Genomic DNA, 6030 nt, shown 5'->3' on the forward strand with positions numbered 1-6030 from the left:
ATGGCCCTTCATCTCTACAGTCTATTTATATCCTGGTTCTAAATCTCTGTGAACATTATCCAGAAACCACAGACTGGGATAAGATTGGTCAAAAACTTTGTAATATGGGCCCTGGTCCTCCCTCGCCTTTGCATATTCCAGATATTGAAAAATGTGCACATGGCAACTTTGAAAGGAAGTATGCACTATAATGTCCCTGGGTTTGAATGTCACATACGCAATTTTAAATTTAAAAGATAGGCTGAGAACAACTTTCTCTGTTCCCAAAATTACAACAGCAAGTAATTACAACACCACTTTTTCCCTTTCCTCCCTGTGCCCTTTCCTGACAGAATATGAGACTGTGTCTAAGTTTCACTGGTGGCAAAACCTGAAGGAACAATTTCCACAATCTCTATACTCCTCTTCAGTTTCAGTTTTTGGAAGTTTGGGTTTCATACCCTCCTCTGCTCAATCACTTTGTGGGCAAATGTGGTGCTAAAGCCAATTCTCTTCTGCAGTTTGCCTGTTCCTTTGAGAACTGTGGATTACTGAAGAAACAGTTCAGAACTCTTGCTCCTCTCAAAAGTATGAGGATATTGCAAAAGCTTCTGCCATTCTTAAATTAGTAGGTGGTTTGGTAAAGGGGACGTTCTGATCTTAATTTGATACTCTACTTAGAGTGTGCAAAACCCCTTTTTTTGCCTGCATTCCTTTTGGTTCCCTTTCATTAAATGAACTAACCCTAAAAGGCATGTGCAAAACCTGAACCACAAGGATTTAAATGGGAGGTGCTTGATGGATGGTACTGTGCAGCTGCAATAGGACAAATGCATGTATATTTTGTTTAAAAAAAAACTTTGGGTGCCACCCCCCGCCCCCACACAAACACATCACAAGTGAAGTCCCCACCCCACCCCAATCAAAAGAAACTGTACTTTTGGGTTGCAGTTACAGAAAAAACCCCCACAGAAATGCACCAGAGAAAAAAGAACAGCACACAAGGCAGGCAACAGGTCCAAAGTCAGGCTTAAAGGCTTGACTGCTTGGATTCTGCACAGTAAGCTGTCAGGGCACAAAGGGCCCATGTCTACCCCCTACTTGATCTTCTGTCATTATCTATTGCTACAATTTCCCCCCAAGCCATATATTAAAAAGAGGTCTCTATGGAAGAAAACGATGGCGTCTCCTGCCTTGAAAGCATTTCAATCTGGCCTTGCTACTTTGCTTGCAGTGTTGCAATCCATGCAAAGGTCTTAACCTCTGCAACCTGCTGACTTAAGAATCATTTGCCAGCATGATGCCACTATGACCAACTAGTGGAACAAATAAAATTACCCACCATTTCAGTGCTGTGATTGTTCTGTCCCACTGCCACCTGACTAACAACGATCCCGCTCATAATAACTAACCAGCTCATATTAACAAAGTTTCTGGCATTAATTTCCAGTACTAACAAATAATTTCACAAGAAGCATCTGTACCAGAACTATGTTGATTATATTGGGTGCTATTTTTGTTATGCATTGGGCAATGCCAATGGTAGGAACAATGCTGAGATATAACACAAGATTGTCCATTCTTCTGAATTATAATGCAAAGATTCTAACCAAACACTTCAGTGTAACCAAACTACATAAAAGGAAATGAAGAAATTAAGATGCCACTGGTTATTTGTCAGGCTTTTTGGATCCGCATTGCACTTCCCCATGTAGTGAGGAAACTCCAGGTCTTGAAGAGAAGATTCCCCAGCTCTGCCATTTGTCTTGCTAGAGCAAAACCAGACAAAATGCTGGGAGTTCTATGCCCAGAGTCCTCAGCATTTTTTAAAAAATGTAGTTACTTATATTTTGGGGGACCTAGTACAGAGGGAGGTGTGTCCACGATCTTGTGCTGTGGTCCCCATTCAAAATGGACCCTTATTTGCCTGCTTAAAAAAATAAAAGCTGGAAGCTCTAGACATGGAGCTCTTAACAATCATTTGGCTTGGCCCTATATAATGCCCTCCAGCTATAGCATTGACAGGCATATATATTTTCCCTCACAAGCATAGCTTTACAGTGTTTATGCAGTTTTTCCCAGTATTGATCAACCAACTGTACCTATTTGACTGACACAATTCTGTCCAACTTACTTGGGTTCTAGATTTCAAAATTAATACCATTATGAATGGAATTTTGAACTTTTCATTAAAATTTAGACTCTCAGAATCAATGATATAAGATGAGGCTGCATAACAACACAAATCTATGGAAGTAGCACACTCATTGGACATTCATTATTATGTAATCTGCCATTTAATAAAATGAATAAAATAAATATTGTGAACTTCATGTCCATTTAACATAAATCAAAATAATCTCTTTTCCTTTGTCACCTATAGCAGGGGTGGCCAACAGTAGCTCTCCAGACTTTTTTTGCCTACAACTCCCATCAGCCCCAGCCATTGGCCATGCTGGCTGGGGCTGATGGGAGTTGTAGGCAAAAACATCTGGAGAGCTACCGTTGGCCACCGCTGAACTATAGGAAGATATGATAGATAAACTTCAGTAGAGTTAAAGAGAGGTGGTTTTAGTGCATATTTGGGTAATTCAAAGAAAAACACATGACTGTAGGCCAAATATTCATTTATTGGGAGGGGGCAGATACTTTCCATGTTTCACACAACTTTTGACATACTACATTACTAGGCAATAAATTAGGCTTTCCTCTAATGAATGCATTGCTTGTTGTAAACCTCCATCAACTGCATCAACAAGACATTTAATTAAGTACCTCTTCTGAACTGCATCACATGTGTAATCATAAGTCTTTCATACACTGAAGTTTTAAAAGAGAAAAGGATGTGTAAGAGAAATTATAATATTGTAAAAGTGTCATCAATTCTCAAATGTCTCAGTGGGTGCCTTACATGAGGATAAGAATTCATTTGTGAAATTTATTTCTACAGGAGTGTGTATTTATTTCCTAATTTTCAAATTATGTTCTTCGTATTAGCCCAACTGAAATAAATTAGAATTCTGTGGTTTCCTTGATATTTTTGTTACAGATGATAGCATATTTTGGGAAGTAGAAATTATCACAATATTCATATAGGTGAGAAAGAGAAATAGCTATATTACATGCAATATGTTGTTATGACTACTCTGAAGTATAGCCGCATGATGTAAAGCATATTCAGTGCTCTATCATGAATTTAAAAATTTGGAAAGCAATTCCCATAAATCGCAACTAATATATTACATAGTTTTTATTATATAGTTCCCTCATTGGGACTACACAACCTATTTAGACCCTATTAATTAAATTCATAGTTCTCCATTGGAATAGATGGAATAAATTTGGGGATTAGTAGATTTAGGCATGAGGCTCAAGTATGTCAGGAGCATGGAATAAGTTCATTTTAACCACATACAGAGACACCCAATACAGCATGGAAACATTCTTATTTTGTAAGATTTAAAAATCTTGTTTAAAAAAACAAGAGCCCTTGGGGTGCGTTCATACTACACTAAATAATACATTTTGCAACTGCTATTTTTTGCTATTCTTACATAGTAAAAATCCAGTTGCAAAACATATTATTCAGTGTAGAGTGAATGCACCCAAAGTGGCTCTTTTAATCCTGACAGGCTTTCCTCAGCAAAATATAGAAACTTCTCCATTTGAGTAGACTTTAGTTAGTTAGATGATCCAGCTAATGTACCTTATAAGGCATTCAATTGAAAGAACCGCATAAACTGTTATGAATCACAGAAGCAACAATTAATAGACTTCAGTGATACATATTATTCTTTGAAACTTGAAGCATTCAGGTCTCATATTTTGATATAGGGAACAAAGGATCAAAGTATGAAAGTGAACTGTCTAGTGAGTATTAAGCAAGAGACTCCGGGACTTGGAGTGGGAACTTTGGGGCTCTTTTGGGTGATATGTGGTAATTTGTCCAGGGTTCCTGGATTGATGGTGCCATCTAGACAGCCTTTGGTTTTTCTTTTATCCTGACAGAACTCCTAGATCTGACTGGTACAATGCCTTCCAAGCTCTAAGATTTATGTAGACTAACTGCATTGCCTTCCCAAGTGTGAAATTAACTCCTCAAATTCCCATCTTTCAAAGTATTTGTACAGGTTAATCTATTTATACTATAAAATTAAATCTTATCTATTTATTTAAACCATGTCTATGTGGCCTTTCCTTCCAGTTTAGGGGCCCCAATGTGGAAAATAATAAAAACATCAAAAGAATCTTTTGAACTTTATTTATTACATTTATTTATTTATTTATTTATTTATTACTTTAAATTTCTATCCCGCTGTGACAGAAAGCTAGGGGTTAACCAGAAACTGAAGACGCACAGGGCCTGCATCAAGTGACCTGAGGGTGGGGGCCAAAGTGCTCAGAGCTCTCAGGGAGGGAAAGTCTGGGAATGACAGCAAACTGCTGAGGCAGTCATTCAGTCAGTTGGTGTCTGACAGAGTTGGTGCCTGTCAGAAGTCTGTCAGAGTTGGAGCTTGACAGAGACTGAGAGGGTCAGTTCGTGCCTGACAGAGGCTCAGAGGGCAGCTGATTCTTTCTCTGGAAAGAATTACCCAGTATTTACTTGCAGATAAATCTGCCAGTTTGACTGCATTAGTGGCTGAGTATTTGGCAATTGTACTGTATAAAGGTAAAGGTAGTCAGTCCCCTGTGCAAGCACCAGTCATTTCCAACTCTGGGGTGATGTAGCATCATGATGTTTTCATGGCAGACTTTTACGGGGTGGTTTGCCATTGCCTTCCACTGTCATCTATACTTTCCCCCCAGCAAGCTGGGTACTCATTTTACTGACTTCGGAAAGATGGAAGGCTGAGTCAACGTTGAGCTGGCTACCTGAACTCAGCTTCCCCCAGGATCGAACTCAGGTTGTGAGCAGAGAGCTCAGACTGCAGTACTGCAGCTTTACCATTCTGCACCACGGGGCTATTGTACTGTATAAGGGGCATTACATATTCAGAAAAAGGGAATGAATATTCTATCAATTCTGTTTTTAAGTATTCTTTCTTGGTGACATTCTCTTAATTGCTTCTTTCATTTTAGATCCTGTTTGTATTTTTATTCATTATTTTATTATGCCATTAAAGGTTTTGAAACTTGATTTGAATAATAGTGAGGGTAGGATCAAACATTCACTTTCTGCCAGCAGAGGGGCATTTCTATAAGCCGAAGGAGGTTATTTATTTGTCAATTCCCCCACCAACTGCAGACCCTTTATCAAACCCAGAGCTTTTCCTGGAGATCCCTTGAATTCTGTGTAGCATTTTGAGAGGTGAAGTTGTCTGTAGCAGGAGAGGGAGGCAGGAAAGTTCCATTCTGCAAGTGAAGTCCTGTTCACAGTATTTGGGATACAAATACCAATCAAATCCATAAGCAAAAAAGATGACAGGATTTACAGTGACATCCTAGAGTTATACCATTCTCAGTTCATGGATTTATAAAGGTGTAACTGTGCTTAGAACTGCACTGTTACAGTGCAATCCTAAGCAAGGCTGGTGCGTGGGAATTGGCAATGTAGGCGGCTGCTTTGGGTGCCACCTCACCTACAGGGCACCTTCTCTCCCTCTGCTCCACTGCTCTCAGCTTCCCCAGTCACAGACCCCAGAAGCTGAGAGCAGCATGCCAGTTTGTGCTCTCATCCGAGCTCAGCTTCCTAGGAGGAGAGTGGCCTCACTCTGAAGCTGCCTGCCCTGCAAGGGGAGACAGCCTCAGAGCAAGGCACAGCAGTCCCGCGGCCCCTTTACCCCACCCGGCAGCCAGGTGAAGAAACAATGAGGCATGGCTTTGCTCTGAAGCTGCCTATGAGGCAGCCTCAGAGTGAGGCACAGCAGTCCCACAGCCCCTCCCCCCCCAGCAGTTGGGCAGACAAAAGGAACTGCACAGCCTCACTCAGACCCCCCCATGGGGGGAGCACAGCCGTGCAGGCATTCTGGGGCGGCAGAAACCCCAGCACCACCCCCTGATCCTAAGGAGAGTTATTCCAGTAAAACTGCCTCCTTAGATTAGTTGACTTTA

The sequence above is a fragment of the Heteronotia binoei genome, chromosome 7 (assembly GCF_032191835.1).
Source record: "Heteronotia binoei isolate CCM8104 ecotype False Entrance Well chromosome 7, APGP_CSIRO_Hbin_v1, whole genome shotgun sequence".
Taxonomy (NCBI): Eukaryota; Metazoa; Chordata; class Lepidosauria; order Squamata; family Gekkonidae; genus Heteronotia; species Heteronotia binoei.